Here is a 25,991-nt window from a genome sequence, read left to right as displayed (position 1 = left end):
GCTTAAAACTCTACTGAATACATTACCGTATAGGTAATGACCTATACGGGAAAAGAATCTAAAAAAGAGTGGATATATGTGTATCTAAAACTGATTCACTTTGCTGTATAGCAGAAACTAACACAACATTGTAAATCAACTATACTCCAATAAAATTTTTGAAAAATAAAAAATCTACAGTTCATTACAGGAAAAAGATGTATGGGTAGAAACCACATTAAAGTAAAGGTAATCATCACAGCTAAAGGCTGTCTCAGTAAAGGGTCAGCAAAGCCACTTGTAAGCTCAGTTGTCCTCCCTCTGCAAGGGTCTTTGCAGGATATACTTTCTCTTACATACCAAGAACGACTGACGTGTGACTGGGTCACCCAAATGGAATCTCAGCTGGAATTTCTTATACCCTGCTGGTTACATAAGGTATTCCTGCTATGTGACCTGGGGTTCTGAGGTCTCACCAGGTACAAATCATCAGTCTCACTGTTATCAATAAACAATGTTGATTAGTTGGTTCAAACCACCCTGAAATTCTTAGGGCACAGGGTTACAAAGCAATGCTATTAATCAGTATGTTTCAGATCAGGGCTGTGCATGCTTATTTCTTATTTTAGTAGAATAATCAGGCTAACTCCAGGCCTGCTGGAACTAATCCTCACAGCACAGGAGGTTTAGTATAAAGTTTCAGGGGGCTGTAAGGAAGACAAGATAGAGTGTCAGCACCTTTTCTTAGAAATTAAATGATATTCCCTACTGATTAACTTTGAAAAACAACACTAGTTGTCCAGTGCAACTCTGGGCACCCAGTAGCAACTCTGTGAGTCTCCCTTGCATGACTCGGTTCCACTTCCTTTGATTGTCTTCCTGCTTCTTCATTCTACCACGTTACCAGTTTATCACAGTCCCTGCATGTATCCGTTTAAATCTTCTGGGAGACATCTGCTTGAGTTGGTCAGCCACCATGCCATGCTGCGTTCCTATAGGTAGAGCTCTTGCACCTGGCCATCCTGTGGCTTCTGGTAAGCCAGACGAGGAGAGTTTTGCACAGACACCTACCCCATCTCAATCAGCTGTGACCAAAGCAATATCACTGCACGGAACAAGGCACTGCTCCCCTACGCCTTGTAACTACTCGGAAGTGGGCTACAGGCAGAGCATGCGGCAAGTCAGAACTTTCTCCCCGGTAAAGATACATCATCCCTTAACATTATTTTTCCAGAACAGATGCAATCATGTCACTCTCCAACTTCAAACCCATCATAAGTTCCCTATGTCCCATCATTTGAATTAGTACCTTAGATTCATATAAGATGGTGTTGTCCAATGCAGCAGCCACTAGCCATGTGTGGTTATTTAAATTTAAATTAATCAAATTAAATAAAATTTAAAATTAGGGTCTTCAGTTGCACTAGCCACATTTGAAGTACCATATTGGCCCGGGCAGATAGCACAAGCAGAAAGTTGGTCTAGATGCCTTTTTTAAGTGACTTTCAACTATTCCAGCCTCCTTTCCCAACACTTGCCTCCATGCACCCTAAGCTCTAATCTCATCAAAATCCTTGCTTTTGCCCAGACATACTGTATATTTCAGGCCTTTAACATTTGTCCTAATTCCATTCCTGTGACCAGAAATATCCTTGATTCTTGTGTATCTGGTAATGTTGATTCACCCTTAAAGGCCCAGCAAATACCTAACCTGCTCTGTGAAGATTTTCCTACCATCCCACTCCCTAAACACAGGCAGGCCCCTTCCTTCTCTCTGCTCCAAGGGAACTCTGTATTTGCCTTCATTACAGTACTTAAACACATTATATGATAAACTACGTGTTCCCAGCACACCACATACACCCCTAGGAGACCCCAGTAGCAGAGGCAGTATGGCTAGTGCTGAAGAGCACAGTCTCAGGGGTCAGATAGACTCTGCCAATGACTACTTGTGTAACCTGGTGCTAGTCATTTAGCTCCTCTTGTCTCAGTTTCCTCATCTGTGCAGTGTTCAGTGTAGCATTCCGTAATTCCCTTCTCTTAGATGACAACTTGCTCTTGTATTTTATTGGCTTGGCATTTCTCTCTTTTTGTCTTCATTGTTCTCTTTCCTCAGTATCCCATATCCATCATGGCAGAGTTTCATTTCTTTTTTGAAATCTATTTGATCTTTCCTCTAATAATTTACTATTGTATTAGTTTCCTATTGCTGCTATAACAAATTACCACAAATTTAGTGGCTTAAAAACAACATAATTGGGCTTCCCTGGTGGCGCAGTGGTTGAGAATCCGCCTGCCGATGCAGGAGACACGGGTTCGTGCCCTGGTCCGGGAAGATCCCACATGCCGCGGAGCAACTAAGCCCGTGAACCATGGCTGCTAGGCCTGTGCGTCCGGAGCCTGTGCCCCGCAACGGGAGAGGCCACAACAGTGAGAGGCCCGCATACCGCAAAAAAAAAAAAAAAACCAACATAATTTATTACTTTCCAGTTCTGGAGATCAGAAGTCTAAAGTCAGTGTGTTAGCAGGGTTAGTTCCTTTTGGAGTATAAAAGGGAAGAATCCATGTCCACCTTTTTCAGATTCTAGAGGCTGCTTGCACCCCTTGGTTCACGATTCCTTTCTTGCATCGTTCTAACCTCTTGCTCTGTCATTCCATCTCCTATGTCTGACTCTGATCCTCTGTCTCTATTTCATAAGGACCCACGATTACATTGATAATCTAGGATATCTAGGATATCCAGATAATCTAGGATAATCTCCCCATCTCAAGACCCTTAATTTAATCATATCGGCAAAGTTCCTTTTGCCATGCAAGGTAACATATTCACAGGCTCCGGGGATTAGAACGTGGATGTCTTTGCAGGAACATTATTCAGTCTACCACAACTATCAAATTTTTGCAATTTCTCAAAGTTCTCTATAATTTCATATATTTTTACAATTTTAAAAAACTAAAAATTTTATTCAGCAAACGAAAGTTCAAATGCATACAGTTATTTGATTTAGTAAATAAATACCCCCAAATCTATACTCTTAAAAATAGGTGACATCTTTAGGATTGCATTGAAAATTTTTGATTTAAAAATTTTGTAAACAAATGCCAGAAACACATGCAACTTTTAAAAGTCATTTTCTACCTTCCACTCATGAGTAACATAAACAATGTTAACTTAGGCATGTTTTCAAATGATCACTAGATGCTTGAGTATTGGCTGAAATGATCATGTGAAATCTGTTCCCAGCTGAATCTTTGAGAAAAACATGTGTAAGCTGTATATATTACCTATGCAAACACACATACATACCTCCATATATTCATATTTACATACATATGATTCATATATTATAGTTGTACATGTAGCTCATATATATTAGATTTATAAATGTATAGCACATATATTAGGTTTATGTATATTTACACACACACACATACACATCAATAACTCTACCTGTGTTTGTCTTTCCTATTAGAATGAAGGATCTTGAGGGTAGGAGCCCAAGCTTATTTATCTTTGAATCCTTAGTGTCCACAATAAGCCTGACCAAGACAGTTTTTAGCGATTGTTTCTTAATTGAATATATTTGCATTGCCATGTGACACATGGGAAAATGGAATAGAAGCTGCCTGAGAAAAAAATGAAATCCCCAGACCCTATTTTCTCCTGGGTCTTCCTTCTCAGTAACTCAGCCTTCAATAGACTAGACTAGAGAAATGTGGTTCAAACTGTTTTCCTCAGTCATGTTATGTTTCTGTTGCTATTTTCCTCTTACACATTCTGATTGACTGAGTCTCTCAAACCATGTGGTTTTCCCAAATTGTGTCCTTGTTCCCTCCCTACACACAATATCTGAAAGACCCCCACTTACCATACTTCAGACTCTCCTACTCACGTCCTCCTCCTCTCTTTCCTCCTCACAATTCAGCTTTAAATTATCTCCCACTTCCTTGACTGTACATAACCAAAGGATAAAACCTGCAGAAAAGAACAGAGAATCCTAGAAAAAATTTTATTTCCAAATATTTTTGTAAACTAGTGGGTTATCTATCACTGAAACAAAATTTTTGATAGTGTAAATGATGTCCCTAGAAAACAGTGATTCTCAAATATTTTGGAATTGGTGCATCTTCTTATTGCTTTGATTTTACAGTACCCCCTGCCAACACCCCATTCTTCTCCTAACCCCAAGTCATTTAAATTAAAAGTTATTAAAAATAGTTGGTCTCAGTAATTTGGGAATGTGTGTGTGTGTGTGTGTGTGTGTGTGAGAGAGAGAGAGAGAGAGAGAGAGAGAGAGAGAGAGAGAGAGAGAGAGAGAGAGAGGGAGAGAGAGAGAGAAGACGAGGTTTTAGGTGATTGAGAATACCATGAGGTAATTTGCTGTTTTGTTTTTTTTTTTAGTTTGAAAAACTCTATTTACTGAGGAATTTTGTTTTAATTGAAACAATTCATAGATGTGAAAATTCTTATAGATTTCAAGGCACTTTGTAGTTTACAAAACACTTTCATATCCATTATCTCAACCAATCATCTTTGCAACCCTGTACATAAGTTGGAACTCTGATTTTATGCCTTCTCCATCATCCTCCCCATTTTACTACTATATGTCCTTACACACCAAACATACTGGACCTCTCCCCATTCTCAGATCATGATTTATACTTGGACACTTTCTTGTTCCATACCTTTGCTCAAGCTGTTCCCTCTGATTGGAATGCCCTCTTTTTCCTAGTCCCCCAAATCTACTTTTAAAAGTCCTATTCATTCATCAAGGCCTAACTTGAGGCCTTTCCCTTCCAAAATCCCCCCCAGTTCCTTTTAGCAAATGTCTACAGAGGACAGCAGTAACTTTTACCTGTTTAGTATCTTTCTTTCTTCTCATGGTATCAATAAACTTTGCCAAATGGTTTTAGTGGGAAAATAAAATGCAATGCCCACTTTTCCCTCTCTATGCCCTCCCAAGCTCTATATCACCACTACACACAAGCACCAAAGTTGGACATGTGATCCAAGCCAAGCAAAAAAGGCTCTCTGCTGAGAGTGCACACTTGAGTCATAGGGCAGAAGGCTGTTCAGTTGTGAGCTCTTGAGTCTTCAGTTATTCCAGAAGCAGAATCTTAAAGATATTCTATTTCTGTCTTTCCAAGACCATGTCATTATCAACTCTTCCTTCCATTCTGAGAACCATCCAGTTTCCCTCAATAAATTTTCCATCTTATTGATCAAGGTTTCTGTTGTAAGCAAACAAGGAAATGGAACTGTTATACTTTCTCAAATATTTCTGGAGTTCTTTCTTGGTCACCCTATTCTAATCCTCCCATTTCTGCTTGAGATAGAAGTTGTTGAGACATGCTCCTGCCTCTCCCATTGAACTATATGCTCCTCACTATGGTCTGTACCTCCTTCAATTCTTACTACTGTCACTTACACACCTCAGTCCTCAAGAAATGTTCATTGAATTGAAGTTGAGAAAACATATATTTTCTTTAGATTGAAAACTGATTCGAATCCTCCTACATTACTTAGTTCCAAAAGAGAAAATTTCTCAAATGCTTGGGTTAATTGAATCTTAGGACTGGGAGAGACCAATCAGTTTGATAGTTGTGACTTGATTTTTTTTAAATTTTTTTAATTTTTAATAAGGTTTGCATTTCTTACTTTTTAAAAAACATCTTCATTGGAGTATAATTGCTTTACAATGTTGTGTTACTTTCTGTTGTATTAAAAAGTGAATCAGCTCTATATATACATATATCACCATATCCCCTCCCTCTTGCACCTCCCTCCCACCCTCCCTATCCCACCCCTCCGGGTGGTCACCTCTAGGTGCTTTTTTATTTCATGCATTTCAAGCTCTTTAAAATTTTTTTTCCTGTTGATTTGCTTTTTATTTTCCATTTTCTCTACTTAGTATTCAGTTCTTTTAGGAAGAAAGAAATTATATATGTGTATTCATTCAGATGTCTTCCATAAAAACAAATCTAGACTTTGTCAGTTCTACTACTAATAGCCAAAGAAGAGTAAAGAAAGTGAGGGAATTTTAAACTAACAAACCAACCAAATTCCCAAGGCAGGCTAAAAAGTAATCTAAAGACTTGATTAAATGCATTTTTATATGTAAAAGGCACAATACTGACCTATGATTCCAAAGTTATTATCTGATTAAATTATGACACTTACCCAAAAAAAGTACATCTTATGAAACATTTCTTCTCAATCAAGGGAAATTTCCAAGAAACCATTGGATTCTTGTTCACAAACCTTGCATTAGCAAACAAAATATGATACTTCTTGGCTTTAAGCACAGATAGAGACAAAGTCTGGTATGAAGTCATCAAACAAAATAAAAATGTTATGACAGCTTTCACTCTTAAAGTAACTGACACAACTCAGAATCAGCCCTACTTATTGCTCTTGGTCTATGGCCAGAGGTCAGCCATCTTTTTCTTAAAGAGCCAGATAATAAATCTTTTATTCTAGGCTTCGTGGGCCACATCCCAAATCTAAGCTCTGCTGTGGCAGCAGAAGGCAGCTGTAGACAATATGGCCAAGGAACAGGCATGGGCAGAATGGTCTGTAGCAGCCAGGACTGTCAGTGCTGGGCCCCCCTCTGCTCCCTGCTAGCCAGCGCTGTGGTAAAAGCATGCCTTTTCTTTTTCGTCCTCTCCCTGTGGAGGGGGATGCTAAATGAGAAAAAGCTCATAAACGCCTAGTCAAAGCCTCATTTTCAACACAAGAATACTGAGGTTCTGAATGGTCAGGTGACTTGACAAAGATCCAACAACTTCATTTATGTGGAAGTGAGACCAGGGCCTATTCAAAATAATGGAACCCTTCCTGACAACCTACTCTGTCAGGTAAGCTTCGAAGCACTTACACCTTATCCGACTTCACCCTCGGAACAACTTTCTAAAGTACTGTTATCATCTTCATTTCACAGATGAAGAAACTGAGATTCAGAGACGTTAAGCAACATGCTTAGAGTTTCACAGCAGACAATGGTACGGGGAAGAGCCAGGGTTTTTAACTCTCTGCTGCTTGCTGCTGTTACTCCTGCTGCTGCAACATGCCCCCCACTCCATTTTCCACTGCATACTGTTCCATGATGCTCTCGAGAAGAAGCCATTTCATTTGATGTATGTATTTTCTGTCCTTGGAAGCCAACACCAGGCTTTCCACCATCGCCTCTGACTCAGGATTTTTTGCCCTCAGAAACACTCACACAACCAGACTGGCCTATCCAGTATAACTATAATTCTGCAACACAGAAACAGGGAGTGGGCCTGAAGTTTACAGGCCCGTGGCCAACCCCATGTGGAAAGGCTGAAAATGTCAGTGTTTGATCTTTGTTTGCACAATCCCAACTTGAGAAAACCCACATAAGTATCCCTCCTACTCTGTTAGAAGCCTGGAGCAGCTCTGGGGCTCATTACCCTGTTCACAGCCACTGGGAGTCCACGGAAGGCCCCCTGAAAACGCAGACAGGGGTTCCCTTTCATTTCACAGAGAAAATGTGTGACTCTCTTGGAAAGTTGGGCTTTCCTGGCACCCTAACATCACCGTAAGCATCGCCCACCTTGCCTACTTTGTTTTTCCAAAATCCCTGTCGAACAAGTAGGTACTGAAAATTTAGGAAGGAATAAAGAGACATTCAGTGCACACTTCTTTTCTGAATAAATGGACTTGCTTATGAACATTTGGCAAGCGTCACATCTAAAGCCTCCACCAAATAAAAGCCATCACAAGCTAAATGGCAAGATAGGAGCTAAAAAGAAAAGGTTTTATGAGTTGATGTGTTCATGTTACAGAATCAGATATTCCTTCTGTGTCCTCTGCATGAATGGAGGCCACTGTTACTTATCCAGTTACTTAAGGAGAAGTTATGTGGTCTACGTACTTTTATTTTCATCCCAGACTCTAGAAAGGGGCACATATAAAATGCATCATCCTCTGATGACTGAAACCTATAAGTATATACTCCCTCTCTGCCTTTCCTCCCAATCAAGCCCCATTTTGCCTCTGCTAAAATAGGTAGGTTCAAATGAAAAAGCTAAATGGGAGCGAACTTCTGTCTTGCAGCAAGAGTAATTCCTAGTGGGTTTCTAATGAAGCTACTTGATAGTCTACTGTCCTTTTCTCTTTCATCCAAATCCTTATTTCTCCAACAGTAAGGGAAAGCAAAACAAAACAGAGCACTGGGGTTAAATTGGTAAGGCAGCCCATAGGAGTCTCCAGTGAAGTAAAAGACGAGGAGTAAAGCAATGGGTCATATTATAAAAGAGCAGCATTAAACACCCTCCTCTCCCTTTCACTCACTCTGCAGAGTCCCTGGCGGAGAGAAACAGTGTGGGGGAATGGGGGAGGGTTTCTTCTTTCAGGGACCTCCTGAGTTGACTACAAAGATTAGAAGGAAAGAAAGCCAACATATTTCACATAACTGTGTGATCTGCCAGCATGGCAGAGGCATATCAAGAAATGTTAAGAGTTATGTCATTGACGTCATTTAGTGAAGGTAACCCGAGTTACTTAAAAATAACAACAAAAAAATTACCATGGAGAGGATCTCACTGAAGCACTTCAGATATTTCTGGGCAAACGCCTAACCACAGAAGAAAATTCTAATGTCGCACGTCAAGTTCCCACTGCCACGTGAGTGGCTGAGCAGCTTCCTGGATCTCCCAGGAAAAGTATGCAGCCCGCCCGTGTGCTGACCCACCTTCACAGCCAAATCTGACAAGGTCCCAGTAAATACATTCTCAAAGGCAAGGACATTCTTTGGGGATTGTGCAGAGGAACTTGGCAGCTGCGTCTTGCTCATGAGGCATGGCATGAAGAACAAGTTCCTCAGCCAGGGGCATGGGGTTAGCTACAGCCTCTCTAGAAGAAATCCTACTACTAAATTGTCTTTATCTAGAAGTCCACATTGACATTACAATGCCTGTAGCCTTCTTCTGTTACTGATACTTTTAAAATATTAAAACATAACAAAACAAATCTTCCCCTGGCAAATATTACTTGCACTGAACCAAGTGAAGAATGGAACTAACACAGGATGCTACGCACAAATACCATTTCTACTTTTCTATTTTCTCCCCTCCTTCCTTCCATGGACATTCATGGTAGATTCTGGGAACCCAGTAAGGGAGACTCTAATATCCCATACATCCCAGGAGGGATGACAGGCCTCGGACCCAGAACCAGCCCTACATAGGGTTCTTTTTCAGTCCCAAAGGCCACTGCGCATGCAGAGAAATACTAATATCCTTTTTACTATAACCTTGTTTCCACAGGCCACATCCATCATGGGAAAAGTCAAAGGCTTGAGAGGAAGGAGAGGTTCCAGCTCTCACCTTTCTATCTCAACGATTCCTACTAGACCCAACCTGAGGTCAGCATCTTCCTATTTTTGATGTGTGGCTCTGCTTGCTTTGGACAGAATACAATATTCGGTGGTGAAGGTTTTGTTATTCTGTTGGCTTGCAAAGGGGTAAAACTACTTCTCTGTTGGAGGGGAGGAATCTTATGCTGAGTGGGAGAATCAGGGGAGACCGCAGAGGTGAGCTGAGCTGTCACCCTGGGCTGAGGGCTGAGTCTCTTGTTGATTCTCAATGAGAGTCCATCTTCACGGCCCTGTGAATCATTTGTGAACTAGGCATGAACCTCCTGAATGCCAGCACTGAGTGGGTGGAGCACTGAAGGGTTTTTTGTTGTTGTTATTTAGGTTTTTGCAATAAGGAAGACTCTCTGACTTGTCCATGGGAAAGGGTGGATGAAATAATAGGCCAGTTCCTAGAGGCCAGAAAGACAAACTAAAAAACAAGAAGGGGCTTCCCTGGTGGCGCAGTGGTTGAGAATCCGCCTGCCGATGCAGGAGACACGGGTTCGTGCCCTGGTCGGGGAAGATCCCACATGCCGCGGAGCAACTAAGCCCGTGAGCCATGGCCGCTGGGTCTGCGTGTCCGGAGCCTGTGCTCCGCAACGGGAGAGGCCACAACAGTGAGAGGCCCACATACAGCAAAAAAAAAAAAAAAAAAACCAAGAAGGATGCTGGGAGAAAAACATCATACCAAATGTCTGTGGGATGTTGTCAGCCCTTTGGAACTAAACCAGAGTTACCTCAGGACAGAAAGCTGTGCTGTCGGTGATCATTTCTTCTTGTGTGTGCTACAGCAAGAATTATTAATGAATAATGGTTTGTAGCCTTTCCCTCTCCCCGGCCCCTATTAGAACTTTGCCCATTCAGCTGTACCCTCTACGGCCCATGTTGTTTAGGTCAACCTTAAGGAGGAAAGTACTCATAGTCAAAGAAGAACTATATACCATAGGACCTGCACAAGATGGAAGAGAAGGAAATTGGTGTGTCTTAAAAGTCTACTGGATGGTGAGGAAGGTGGTGATCAAAAAGCAAGATGGCGGGGAGAAGGACTGTGAATTAGAGAGATAGTATTTGGAAGAGAAGAGTGAGAGACTCGCTAGAATTAATGGGCACTAGAGAAGTACTCTCCAAAAAAATTGATCTCATACCCCTACCAGGAAAAATGTATTCTGAGCACATACCACCTATACTGACTTCTATTTTTTACTTTTGTGTACCTTGTGTTGTGCAGATTATCTGTGGGTAACCCAGCACTATTCACCTTCCAAGATCTCTTATTCACAAGGGCTAGAAGACTAGGAACTACCTTTCTCAGAATCCTTGTTAGCAGGGTTTTGCATTGTATTAGCCTGTGAGAGATACTCACATGAACCTTGGAAGGTGGGAGAGAAGCAGAAACCAATCTATTGTTCCTGTGCCACCAGCAGGCATGTCATGGGCTTTGACAGACGGCTGATTAAAGAAGTTTCCAGAAGCGGACTTCCCTGGGGGTGCAGTGGTTAAGAATTCGCCTGCCAATGCAGAGGACATGGGTTCGAGCCCGGGTCCAGGCAGGTCCCACATGCTGCGGAGCAACTAAGCCCGTGTGCCACAACTACTGAGCCTGTGCTCTAGAGCCCGTGAGCCACAACTACTGAGCCCGTGTGTCACAACTACTGAAGTCCGTGCGCCTAGAGCCTGTGCTCTATAACAAGAGAAGCCACTGCAATGAGAAGCCCGGGCACAGCACCAAAGAGCAGCCCCTGCTCGCGGCAACTAGAGAAAGCCTACGATCAGTAACAAAAGACACAACATAGCCAAAAATAAATAAATAAATTTATGAAAAAAAAAAAAAAAAAAGGGCTTCCCTCGTGGTGCAGTGGTTGAGAGTCCACCTGCCGATGCAGGGACACGGGTTCATGCCCCGGTCCGGGAAGATCCCACATGCCGTGGAGTGGCTGGGCCCGTGAGCCATGGCCGCTGAGCCTGCGCGTCCGGAGCCTGTGCTTCGCAACAGGAGAGGCCACAACAGTGAGAGGCCCGAATACAGGGAAAAAAAAAAAAAAAAAAAAAAGAAAAAGATGTTTCCAGAAGCTTCTGGTATTCCTCCTGTGAATTATTTCATTTTTCATTTCAGTGAACAGGTAGCTGAATCATGGTCAGCCATATCCTATAATTCCTGATTTCCTGAAAGCCATTAGCAGCTTTGCTTAAGCTTAATCCTCCTAGCCTTTGTTTCCTTAGCTGAAATTTAACTGACACATATGCCTTATAAAGCATAACATATATAATAGAAATAAAAAAAGAGTAACATAAATACTATTTTAATTATTTTATTTTATAAATAAATTTAAAACTTTTTTCAATAAAAATATTAGTCTGTATTTCTTTTCAATTAATTGGCATATAATTTGAATGTCTGGATCTACACTTATTTTATTTCAATATTTAGTTTTAATAGCTATAAGAGCTAAAAAAAATGATAGCCCACAAAAATATATAGGTTAATAAGGAAGATGCACCTGATTAGCCACACTTACTACATTGTGATATGCAAGAAAATTATGATATGCAGAAAATTATGAAACTTTCTGAAAGGATGTTAAATAATACCTAAATAAAATGGAGACAGATCTTGTGTTCTCGGGTAGGAAGATTTAATATTATAAAGACAGTAATTTATCCCCAAATAAGCTATAGATTTAATGTAGTTCCAATCAAAACATCAACAGAGCTCTCCATGGAAGTCAGTGAGTTGACTCTAGAACTTATCAATACATACATGAAGGAGACTACCCAAGAACTTTCTGAAAAAGAAGGCTGTGGTGGGGTGCAGAACTTGTCTCACCAGATATAAGAACTTGTTATAGAGCTGAAGTGATTAATCCAGTGCTGTACAGGGACAGACAAATTGATTAATTGATTAACTGGACAAATACCAAAGAAGGAAACCCACACAAATGTTTAACTTTGATATACAACAGAGTTGTATGTATTAAGCCATCCAATCTGGAAGCCCAGCTAACGAATACAGTCTCCAGACCAGATTCTCTACTTCGCCCGTCTCCTCCATATTTCCAGGTTTGCATGAGAGCACAGTACAGCCCAAAACACGCTAGCACCTTCAGCAGAAAGACTTCCATGTAGCTACTCTGGCATCATTACAGAGAAAAGAAAACTGATAAACATTATTCAATTCTAAACTCTCTCAGCAAATACTCTTCGGATCTTATGATTACAAGATTAAGTGTCACATGATTGCCACAAATGTGTGACTCAATCCTGCGTTTTGCTCTTTTGGGGGATTATCACATGTTAGCGTTTATTTTATTGACAACATTCCACACGCCTGCCATTATTATTAGCTAACTAATATTCCTTTAGGTTCATGAAATCTATAAAAAGGCCAACATGAAAAGGTTATGCTGCTGTTACCAGAAATGGTTGCCAGGGAAATGCTGTGAATCATAGGACTACAAGAGGACCAACCTAGAAACCATCCTTCCCATCAAAGCCAGTCCATCTAGGCTGCCCTCTCTTCCATTCAAAGCTGAGAGAAACTAAGAGCAGAACATCGAGGCAGCTAAGCAAAAAGGACAGGCAGCCCCAGGGCACAGCTGTACGGCTGTACTCAGAATGAGAGAGGTCATTCTCCAAGTAGTGAGTAACTGGCACAAGAATTTGGCTGAGGACCTTAGAGCAAATGGACTTCAACTTAATGTAGGGGATCAAGATCACTGTCCTAAAGAGGCAGAGAAAGTGAATCCTTTGCCCTGAGAGAAAACATGATCCATGTGTCAGAGCAACACAAGTTGGCTCCCTGAGCAGCATTTTCTGCGTCTTCCCAGTTGTCGGGCCCAGGAGCATGGCTGCTACTCCACAGTTCGAAAACCAGGAGGCTCAGGAAGAGCAGGCTCCACCTTGAAAGCACAACTTAGGAGTTGGCTAGACAGAACTCAGTTTCAGTGGGCTGGCCACTGAGAGCAGTCCAGAAAATCTTCTCAGCCTTGTAACTGCCAGGGGGTTGCACAATGCAGAAGGAAACTAGGTAATTCCAATAGGGTTTGCCTTAGCATAACTATGAGAGTTTATTTTAAAGTTGGCTCAAAGATCACTCATTGAAAGCCAACATAAAATATAATTTCTACCTTTAAAGATCTCCACATTTATTACAACTCCTACAAAACAAAAACAAATGATCAAAAACAACAACAAAAAACCTTTGCCAATACTTAGGTCAGCTTCCTGGGTGATAAATTAATTGTAATATAGGCTCTCTGTTTCTTTAGCTGAGTTTTTCTAGATTTGAAACTTGCTATTTTTTAATTAATAGACTTTATATTTTAGAGAGGTTTTAGTTTTACGAAAAATTAGGCAGAAAATACAGAGTTCCTCTCTACCCCCTTTTCCTCCTCCCAGGTCTCCTCCATTACTAACCTCTTGCATTAGTGTGGTACATTTGCTACAGTTGACGAGCTAATATTGATTATTATTAACTAAAGTCCATAGTTTACATTAGAGTACACTCTTTGTGTTGTACCACTCTATGGATTTGGACAAATGCATAATGTCTTACATCTACCATTACACATCAGAAAGAATAGTTTCACTCTCCTAAAAATCCCCTGTGCACCACCTCTTTACTCTCCCTCTCTTGGCCAAACCCCTGGCGACCATTGATTTTTTTTACTTTCCCTACAGTTTTGCCTCTTTCAGAGTGGCATATAGTTGGAATCATAGTATATAGCCTTTCCAAACTGGCTTCTTTCACTTAGAAATATGCATTTAAGGTGCAACTGCCTATTTTTCTTTATGGGGTGGTGAAAAAAATGAAAAGAATAAAGAGAACCCAGTCAATTTTAAAAGAAATACTAGTGCTTTGCCAATAATTCTCTCTCTCCCCATCTCTCTCTCGCTCTCTCTCTCTCTCTCTCTCTCTCTCTCTCTCTCACACACACACACACACACACACACACATACACACACCAGTCCTTAGCTTCAATGACTCTTCCCTTTATAGGCTCTGAATGCTGAGAGTGCCTTCATTTATTAAATGGTATAGAACTTTTAATATTAGATATATTTCTGACCCCGTTTAACCAATCAGTAAGAAAGTAGGGTTAGCAGCAATTTCATTGGCACATTCAACAATGAGCATATGAGCACAGGAAACAGGAAGCAAGGGATGTCAGATTTCTGAGTGATGCTTCATCTTCTCAAGCATCCAATACACTGCAGAACCCAACTGATCTTCAGAAGAGAGCAAAGGGCCACTAAGTTGGAAAGAATTTTCATGCACAGAAAAAAAGTTTAAAAACTTTAACACCCAAGTAGTCACTAAATATATTTGAACTTTTACTATGTGTCAGGCCATTTGCTAGACATGAAAGGCAGAATGGCATGAAAGAAAGAAAAACTTAATTTCTTAGTCTTTAGCCTCAGAGCGTTTTCTCAGCTAGTAAGTGGCAGAGCATGGTTTCAGCTTCAGTCTTGTGTACTTCCCAAACTCATGCACCTTAGTCGTGGCATGCAGGCTCTTTAGTTGCAGCATGCGGGGTCTTTAGTTGTGGCAGGCAAAGTCTTAGTTGCAGCATGTGGGATCTAGTTCCCTGACTGGGGATCGAACCGGGACCCCCTGTATTGGGAGTGTGGACTCAGCCACTGGACTGCAACTAAAAGATCCCGCGTGCCACAACTAAGACCCTGTGCAGCCAAATAAACAACTAAGTATTAAAAAAAAAAAAACCTCATGCACTTGGCTGCTATATTTTTACATTAAGAATTAGCTTATCTTGAATACTTCCATCTTAAATTTTGGGTTTATACTCAAGTGATAGTTGAAGATACTAATTTATTGCCTTTCATACTTGTTCTTTCATGTAAAAAGTGAAGTTGGTGGTAATGGGTAAGAGAATTGAAATATTTTTATGTAAAATAAAATATTCATTGTTATTTTATTTTATTTTATTTATTTATTTTTTTGTGGTATGCGGGCCTCTCACTGTCGTGGCCTCTCCCGTTGCGGAGCACAGGCTCTGGACACGCAGGCTCAGCGGCCATGGCTCACGGGCCCAGCCGCGCCGCGGCATGTGGGATCTTCCCGGACCGGGGCACGAACCCGCGACCCCTGCATTGGCAGGCGGATTCTCAACCTCTGCGCCACCAGGGAAGCCCTGATTTTATTTTTAAAGTCTCACTTCGCTGAGTTCTGCACAAATGAGTTCACCAAAATTTTGCAGTGTTCAGATTGCTTTATGGTTGTCTCAACATAACAACCAACATTGTGAACGGCAAGGCAATAATTTGGATATTTTTCTAACTGATGCCCAAAATTCAAATTACCCAATTTTGTCCCTAAATTGCCTAGATAGTTTGGAACTGCGAGCAGCCTCAGCATAGCTGTCAGGGACATCAGATTCAATATTACCCAGAAGAAAAGGTGGGGCTCCAGAAGAACTACAACAGAAGCCATGCCAAAACAGATAAACACACACCCTCCTTGAAGATTATTGCCAAGTGTCTTTAAGATAAGGCCAATGAAAACTTCTCATCCAGGTTTACTTCATCTTAATCTCCCCTGTTCTAATTCTAAATACCCAGGATGTTGCTTACAGCACCACAGTTCTCCCTTGACCTTTAAAAACATATTAGTGGACTGACTGGCTGAAATCTGAGCGATGCCATTTTATTGTTTCACCTGATTTTATCATCTGCTGGAGAAGAGGCAAGGAGAATGAAGTTGAGGCATCTGGCCGTATCTGTGAGACCACAAAAGGTGAGGCTTTGACAAGCTCACAGCGCGTCTGCGTGTTTCCCTGCTGGCCTGTCCAGTGCCTTCTTTACTGAGAAGAGGACAAATGTATCCCTGACTGGTTGTCACGCCTAGATTCTCTGACTAATGGACGTGTCATTGTGGGAAGTTGTCCAGTCTAAACTGTGAAATCATCAAACCCTAGAAAAACTACAGAAATATCGTTTGGCCTCCTGCCAAAAGGAACATTAAGTGGCTCTGAATCACAGTTACAGAGCACCAGCCCAGAGTCACCGCAAAGCATAGTCTTCCTCATTTAGAATACCACCAAGTTAGCAATTCTCCCCCCAGGGTACTAGCTCTTGCTATGGTACTGATCATTTTTCTCTTTTTTAAGACAGGGGGAAAGACAGACATCTTACCTCAGATGCTCAAGAATGATCAGAAATAAGACAAGGATAGTTGTCTTTGGGTCAAATATGGAGTACTTGATGTCTGGAATCCAAATTTTAAGCCAATTCCCCTTTTAAAAAATTACTATAATGTTATAGCATTATAAAGTGAAAATTTGACTGTATTAAGGCTATAAAGTAATTTGATTTTATTAACCTGTAAGATAAACATTGTTCCAACTTGAGCTTAATACCTGCACATCATTATAATTTGTAGCATTACCAAATTCAGACAAAATACCAGCACCAGGTAGAAGATGTAGAAACAAACATAATCCTATGTTTGATCTCTTGAAACGTGAGTATTAGCAGGACAACAGGGTTTATACTAATCTCTCTTTGGCAGCCACAGTGGTAAAGGTGCTTTAATCAGTGACTGGATGATTCTCTGAAAAGTTGTGAGAGAAGGAAAATTAATCATTGACACCCAGCACCCTTCTGGGTGGTCTCTTCACATTATTTTCTAACACTTGCACTATTTTCAGTGCAATGTTCTTATGATGTCTTTTGGATGCTCCCTACACACACATACACACACATACACACACACATCCTTACTAAGATATGATTCCATTTTCCACACCTTTTCTCTCATCTCATTAACATAATAGGAGTTGATACTTATACAGATTTTTTATATATTTGCTCATTCAAACCTATGAAGTAGTGGTTACAAGGTACCCTTATCCTCATTTTAAAGATGAAAGTGTGAGTTGCTGACCTAGTAAATTTTGGAGCTGGAATCCAAACACAGGCAGTCTGGCTCATGTGAATTTGTTTTACAAATATATCCCATTTCCTCAGGAATATTTGTGAAATGAAAATTGTTGACATTTCTCAGATAATTACATCTTCCACAAAACACCACTCCTTAGCCTAGCTAAAATATGTCTTCTCAAGGAAAATCAATAATACAGAACTGATCAGCCTATTGGAAGAGTATTTTGGGAAGGGGGCTATTTGTATCACCCAAATCACTCTCTTTGGACACTCAACCAGTTCGTACAAGCTGGTCTTCCATCAGAATCCTATGTGTGACTATGCTTGAGCTACTAACATACAATATGAACATGAGAAAGTAAGTTAATTTTGCAATTTAAAAAATGAGATTGGTAAGAGACAGCCTTGCTATACCTGAGCCGATAATATATTCAAAACTTTTGAAATGGTTTCCTTTTCTCTTTTATGAGGCCCAAGTTTTTGATCTAAGGAAACTTCTGGAATTTTATTATTTCCTACTTAGTACTGAGCTGCTATTCTTCCATATCATTTATATTTCATTATTTTCTTCACTCTACCACTGATTTTTTTCCTCTGTGCTTCTAGCCTTTTGAATCTGACAAATACAGACATTAAAAAAGATTTTTTATTTATTGTGATCATGACATACTTTATATTTCTGAGTTCTGATGCTGAGTCTTTCAGAAAGGCATTATCAACAGAAGCTACTCCTTGTAAAGTGGTATATTTATAACAATAATTGATATTTTACATTCTGTGAGGTGGATTTTTGGGTCCCTGTTTGCAGATGAAGAAAGTGATGCTCAGGGAGATATCATGCATTTCCCAGGTCTAACCAGTGGGTGAGGGCAGGAACCAGACCTCATTCAGATCTCCTGACTCCAAATTTTGTGCTCCTTCTACAACACTGTGGTGTCATGCCTTTACTAGAATTAAAGGGTCCATGTTATAATGGTAAGATGAAGTCCATGAGTTATATCTTTAAGATTATAGAGTCAATGAAAATCATGATTCAATTTCTAAAAACTCACTAAAAATTCAAGCAGTATTTCCATAAACACACTCACTTACATCTTTGGCCAATGCAAGTTTTACAGTGTCCATTGCCCATCCTCTCTTCTGTTGGAAACTGGAAAACTGATTGACCATACCTGGTGAGAGACAGCAGTCATATTGTGTACATGGATTCCACCCCCATCCCCTGCACATGGGATTGGACCAGAGCAAGGCATTTGTCTGAAAGGCAGCCAATCCACTGGTCTGCTAGGAACCAATGCCAATGTGGCCCCGCTTAAAAAGATGAACGGAGCCAAAGAGATTCCTCCCTTGAGAATGTGGGACTGAGTTAGCAGCAAGGTCAGAGCTATCTTGTAGAAAGTATCAGGACAGCCATGACGGTTCACTGGCAAGCTGAAGTTCTGAGGAAATGAAAATCAAATGTATAAATAATAAGAGCCACCATTTATATGGTACTTACTATGTGTTGCGTACTCTTAGTTTATTTACCCTATGAAGTTATTACTGTGGTTAACAATTCCCCACCACCACCATTTTACTGTTGAGAATACCACGGCTCACAGGAATTAAGAAACTTGTCCAAGATCACATACTAGTGAGACTACTAGCTGGGAGAGCAAGACTGAAACCCAGGCCATGTGGCCTTTCAGCCAAATTTGATTTCACATAAAGGCAGCTTAGTGTACAGACATAGAGAAGATAATAAATGGCAACACACATGCAAAGGGAAGCAGAAAGTCACAAGAGACAAAGACTTGGAAAGAGAGGTGGAGAGAGAGCATGTGATGCACAAGAGGCATCCAGCTCCCAGCTATATTTTACTCCTCTTCTCAGATTCCCATGAAATCCCTGATTATGTCCTTATGTAGGACAGCTTAGTGCATCTGTTCATTGTAAATGAGACATTCCTAAATAAAATAATATGACTCATTTCGGTACTTTGTAAATATAGTACCTAAAGGTACTAAAATTTATACTACTGTGTATTTCTTGTTTGAGGTAAAGAGAACCTGTGTAGAGCAAGTATACTGGTGCCATTTTTCCAATAGCATTTGCTCACCCTTTGGTAACTCTTGCAATATTTCAAACTTTTTAATTACTATTATATTTGTGTGGTGATCTGTGATCAGTGATCTTTGATGTTACCATCCTAACTGTTTGGAGGGCGCCACGAACTGCACCCATATAAGATGGCAAACTTAATCGATAAATGTGTGTTCTGACTGCTCCATCAACCAGCTGTTCCCCATCTCTCTCCCTCTCCACAGGCCTCCGTATTCCCTGAGATAAAACAACATTGAAACAAGGGCAATTGATAACCCTACAGTGGCCTCTAAGTGTTCAAGTGAAAGGAAGAGTTGCATGTCACTCACTTTAAATCAAAAGCTAGATGACTGGGCTTCGCTGGTGGCACAGTGGTTAAGAATCCGCTTGCCAATGCAGGGGACACGCTTTCGAGCCCTGGTCCGGGAAGATCCCACATGCTGCGGAGCAACTAAGCCCTTGCGCCACAACTACTGAGCCTGCGCTCTAGAGCCTGCGAGCCACAACTACTGAGCCCTCGTGCTGCAACTACTGAAGCCCACACACCTAGAGCCCGTGCTCTGCAACAAGAGAAGCCACTGCAATGAGAAGCCCACGCACCACAACGAAGAGTAGCCCCTACTCGCCGCAACTAGAGAAGGGCTGCGCATAGCAACAAAGACCCAAGGCAGCCAAAAGTAAATAAATACAATAAATAAATTTATTAAAAAAAAATTTTTTTTAAAGCTAGATGATTAAGCTTAGTGAGGAAGCCATGTCAGAATCCAAAATAGGACAAAAGCTAGGCCTTTTATGTCAGTTAGCCAAGTCGTGAAAGAAAAGGAAAAGTTCTTGAAGGAAATGAAATGTGCTACTCCAGTGAACACACAAATGATAAGAAATAGCCTATTGCTGATACAGAGAATTTTAATGGCCTGGGTAAAAGGTCAAACCAGCCACAACATTCCCTTAAGCCAAAGCCTAATCCAGCGCAAGGCCCTAAGTGTTCAGATCTATGTAGACTGAGAGAGATGAGGAAGCTGCAGGAGGAAATTTGAAGCCAGCAAAGGTTGGTTCATGAGGTTTAAGGAAAGAAGCCATCTTCATAACATCAAATTACAAGATGAAGCAGCAAGGGCTGGTGTAGAAGCTGCAGTGAGTTATCCAGAAGTGCTAGCTAAGATAACTAATGAAGATAATTAATGACATTTTCAATGTCGATGAAATACCCTTCTATTGGAAGAAGATGTTATCTAGGACTTTCATAGCTAGAGGGGAGAAGTCAATTCCTGGCTTCAAAGCTTCCAAGGACAGGCTGACTCTCTTGTTAGGGACTAATGCAGCTGATGACTTGAAGTTGAAGCCAATGCTAATTTCCCATTCTGAAAATCCTAGGGCCCTTAGATTTATGCTAAATCTACTCTGCTTGTACTCTATAAATGTAACAATAAAGTTTGGATGACAGCACATCTGTTTTCAACATGGTTTATTGAATATTTTAAGCCCACTGTTGAGACAGACTATTCAGAAGAAAAGATTCCTTTCAAAATACTACTGCTCATTGACAAGGCACCTGGTCACCCAAGAGCTCTGATGGAGATGTACAATGAGATTAATGTTATTTTCATGTCTGCTAACACAACATCCATTCTGTAGCCCAAGGATCAAGGAGTAATTTTTACTTTCAAGTCTTATTATTTAAGAAATACATTTCATAAGGCTACGGCTGCAATATATAGTGATTTCTCTGATGGATCTAGGCAAAATAAATTGAAAAGCTCCTGGAAAGGATTCACCATGCTAGATGCCATGAAGAACATTTCATGATTCATGGAAAAAGGTCAAAATATACACATTTACGGGAGTTTGGAAGAAGTTGAGTCCAACCCTCATGGATGACTTTGAGAGGCTCAAGACTTCAGTGGAGGAAGTAACTGCAGATGTGGTGGAAATAGCAAGAGAACTAAAATTAGAAATGGAGCCTGAAGATGGGACTGAATTGCTGCCATCGCTGATAAAACTTTTTTAAAATTTCCTTTTACTTAAAAAAAATTTTTTTAATTTGAGTATAGTTGCTTTACAATGTTGTGTTAGTTTCTACTGTACAGCAAAGTGAATCAGCCATACGTATACATATATCCCCTCTTTTTTGGATTTCCTTCCCATTTAGGTCACTATTAATACATATATATGGAATCTGAAAAAATGTGTATAGACAATCTTATTCGCGGACAAAACTTTAATGGCTGAGGAGAACTTCCTATGGATGAGCAAAGAAAGTGGTTTCTTGTGATGAAATCTACTTCTGGTGAAGATGCTGTGAAGACTGTTGAAATGACAGCAAAGGATTTAGAATATTACATAAACTTAGTTGATAAAGCAGTGGCAGGGTTTGAGAGGATTGACTCCAATATTGAGAGAAGTTCTACTGTGGGTAAACTGCTATCAAATAGCATTGCATGTGACAGAGAGATTATTCATGAAAGAGCCAATCGATGTGTATATAGTTCATTGCTGTCTTATTTCAAGAAATTGCCGCAGACACCCCAACCTTCAGTAACCACCACCCTGATCATCCGCTGCCACCAGCATCGAGGCAAGATCCTCTACCAGCAAAAAGATTACAACTTGCTGAAGGCTCAGATGATGTTTTGCATTTTTTAGCAATAAAGTATTTTTAAATTAAGGTATATATATGAGTTTCTTTAGACAATGCTATTGCACACTTAATAGACTACAGTAGAGTGTAGACTTTTATAACTTTTAAATGCGCTGGGAAACCCCAAAATACATGTGATTTGCTTTATTGTGATATTCACTTCATTGTGAAAAAATAAAGCAATAATGGTCTAGAACCAAACCTACAATATCTCTGAGGTATGCCTGTACATATGCAAATTCACTAGGAAAAATAGTTTGAGAACTTAATAGATTCATGGCAAAGAGATGACTAGGCACGTCAAAAAACAAAACAGTACTCGTTATCAAATATTTGGGAAAGTGATCAACCTCATGAGTAATCAATCGATGCCCAAAGCAGTATGGTACTACTATAGTTCATCCAAAACTTTACCTCATACAGAGGCTTTTAGGAAACCATACACAACTATGAGTACAGTGTTATGAAACCAGCACTTTCCCATATCGGGTCCTTCCTGACAGGACCACGACCTGTGTAATTTTTTAGAAGCAATTTGACGACCTGTACTTTGGTGGGTGTGGTGGATTGGTGCTCAGCAGCCACTCCTACCTCCTTCACTAAAATGACTTCGTAATCTGCTAAACTGCCAAAGCCGGAAAACTGAAAATTCATTTTCCATATTCCCTCATAGCTGTGATTCTAATATGATTTAAGTTGGTACAAGTCTATGCCCTTGGTAAGAATTGGAAAGCAGACATGAGGCAGTGGCCATCCTTGGCTGCTTCGGCATTTTTACATTTTTGATTTAAGTATAATTGACTTACAATGTTGTGTTAGTTTCAGGTGTACAGCACAGTGATTCAGTTATACATATATCTATTCTTTTTCAGATTCTTTTCCCTTATGGGTTATTACAAAATATTGAATATAATTCCTTGTGCTATACAGTAGGTCCTTGTTGGTTACCTATTTTGTATATAGTAGTGTGTATATGTTAATCCCAACCTCCTAGTTTATCCCTCCCCCTGCTTTCCCTTTGGTAACCATAAGTTTGTTTTCTGTGTCCGTGGGTCTATTTCTCTTTTGTAAATAATTTTTTTGGTATCTCTCTCTTTTTTTTTAAGATTCCATGTACAAGTGATAACATATGGTATTTGTCTTTCTTTTGCTTGGTATGATAATCACGAGGCCCATCCATGTTGCTGTAGATGGCATTATTTCATGCTTTTTTATGGCTGAGTAATATTCCATTGTATATATGCACCACATCTTCTTTATCCATTCATCTTTCAATGGACATTTAGGTTGCTTCCGCATTTCTTTTGGCAAGCATAGACGTGGAGGTATTTGGGTTTACAGTGACAGCATGAAGAGAATTGCTAGTGTTCCTTCACTTCCTTTACGGGTGTCAAATATGGGGCATCCATTTGCTGGCTTGGGTTTCAGCTGGCACAGTGTGGTTTTGCATATGGCAACTGTGGTAGCTTCCTGGCCATTCCTAGAAGAGGCATCAGTCCCTTTGCTAGCCTCGTTCTGAGTGTGGAATTGAGAATTATTCCCGGAAGCTCAACATAGACTCTCTCTGCAAATTCTGTAAGCCTTTTAATTTCTTATTATAAATCTTTTTTACTATTCTCAGTGGTTCTGTTCTCTGACTGAACCCTGGTTCAGATACACTCATCAAAAGTCTCTAAAATGCTCATATTATTATCCCAATCATTCCACTTCTGGACTCCAATCTATTTAAATAATACTTAAGAAGTATAAGATTTATAAGCAAAAGTATGCATAGTTGTATAATAGAAATTTTAAACTAAATAATCAACAATGGGGACTAATTAATTATAGGACATTCATTCTGTACGGAGGAAAAATGCTAATGCTAATAATAATAATAATAGCTCTCTAGAATTTTGCTCATACTCTGTACTTTTCAGAAAACACCATCTCTGGCACTCCAGTCCCCTGTCCCTATGGCTTCCTCTCCTTTGCCTAATTACTGTGTTTCTTATTTATCCTTCAAATATTTATTGATTGCCTACCATGTGCCAGACAACCATCTAGACACTGTATGTACAGCAGCAAAAACAAAACAAAACAAAACAGACAAAAATCCATGGATCAATGAAGCTTAAGTTCTAGATAAGGAAAGAGCCAACAAAAAAATTTTAGAGTAATATATATGGCATAAGATATGCCATATATTTCTCCTTTAGGAAACCTCCATGACTCCTCAATACTGGGTTTGGTATCTGTCTCTCCCTTAGCAATCTCAGTTCATACTACAAGTTATATACATCATACTATATTGAAATTGCCTTTTTCCCAGCAAGACACTTTTTGACAATAAGCTCTTTGAAGGCAGGGCCTTATCTCTGTTGTTTAGCAGTCTACCCTAGTATATAGTCAACATTCAGTAAATATGCTAACTCCATAAATAGATGAATGATGTTTTGAAGATTTTTCACTAAATCGAGAAAATTACTGTAACGATAATACTAATGATAAAGGAGTAAACTTCAAAATGTTATGCACTGCAAAATGATGATAATGGTGAAGCTGGGTGATGGGTTCATAGGAATTTAGTCTTCTTTTTATTATACTTTTGTGTATATTTGAAACTTTCAATAATACAAAGCTTAGAAAAATGTTATGCAAAATTTAATACCACTTATGTAAAGAACACTCTACACACACACATACACACACACACACACAAACACACAACACAGGAAAGAAATACCTTAAAACTTTGAGTCTGCTATTATAGATTGTTTGAATATTTTTGCTGTGGTTGGCAGAATTCTAAGATGACCGTGATTTTAATCATCTCCCCTTGAGTGTTAGCTGGACCTGTGAACATGATGGGATACTTCACTCATGATTAAGTTATATCATATGGCAAAGGTGAAGAGATTTTGCAGTGATAATCAAAGCCCCTTACCAGTGAGCTGAGTTCATCAAAAGGAAGATGATCCTGGGTGGGCCTGGCCTAATCAGGTTAGCCCTTTGAAAGCCAGCCCAGATCTTCCCTGAAAGGAGAAACTCCTGGGGCTTAAAGAAATGAGCTACAATGAGTTCTACAGCTGCAGGAAATAAATTTTTGCCAACAATCACTTGGGTTTGGAATCATACCATAAACCTCAGATGAGACTACAGTCCCTAGTGACACCATGAAGGCAGCCTCTGAGCAGAGGGACCCAGCTGAGCTGTGCCCAGACTCCTGACCCACAGAAACTGTGAGATAATAAATGTATGTTGTTTCAAGCTACTAAGCCTGAGGTAAATTATCATGCAATTAAATTTTTGATAGAAAATGAGTACATTTCCTTCCTACTTTTCTGAATTTTCCAGATTTTTTTAATAATAAATATATTTATTTTCTAACAGAAGAAAAAACTTTTTATAACAAAAATAAAACTTGCATAGTTAATTTAAGTCAGCCAAGTCATACTTTGCAGAAAAGTGAACTGACATTATTTTTCTTAATGTTGTTAGCAAAGAACTACATTAAAGAGGAGGAAATCTCTTTGTACTTTAATGTTTGGGATCAACTCCAAAGTTACCCAGCTCAAGGACAAAAGCTTCACGCTACATTATCAAACTGAGTGGGTTCTGAAAATGAATGTGCTGAAAGATAAACCTCTGCATAAATCATTCTTCTCTTACTGTACTAAGCTTCCATGAAACAATCCTGAACAAACAGATTTTAATTTCAGTTTAGACAGCAACACCCAGCAGGTTACCCCACTGATTAATGATGATAAAACAGTGGAAAAGTAAGCCATTCATGAAACAATATAACAATCAATCAAGCTATGGCTGATAGTATTCAAACACTGTCAAATATTATACTTGACTCTCTAGCACCACTCCATGGAGACCAGCTGAGCTGCCAAACACTTTAATTCTTATAAAGCAGAAACTAACACACCACTGTAAAGCAATTATACTCCAATAAAGATGTTTTTAAAAAGATTAATAGCAAATGTATCAATGCAAATGTTCACAGTACCAAGTAGGATGATAAC

General features: G+C 39.9%; 1 protein-coding gene and 1 pseudogene across 1 annotated transcript in view; one reads left to right on the top strand and one right to left on the bottom strand.

Annotated features, from left to right (window-relative positions):
• LOC131743168 (sciellin-like) overlaps positions 1-25,991 on the bottom strand; it is a 266,862-nt gene that overhangs the window by 88,749 nt on the left and 152,122 nt on the right. The window lies entirely within an intron of this gene.
• Positions 956-22,000, top strand: LOC136792785 (tigger transposable element-derived protein 1-like; annotated as a pseudogene).

This window comes from Kogia breviceps, chromosome 16 (assembly GCF_026419965.1).
Source record: "Kogia breviceps isolate mKogBre1 chromosome 16, mKogBre1 haplotype 1, whole genome shotgun sequence".
NCBI classification, from domain to species: Eukaryota; Metazoa; Chordata; class Mammalia; order Artiodactyla; family Physeteridae; genus Kogia; species Kogia breviceps.
Note: the sequence above shows the minus strand (reverse complement) of the source record. Positions and strands in the feature narration are given on the sequence as shown.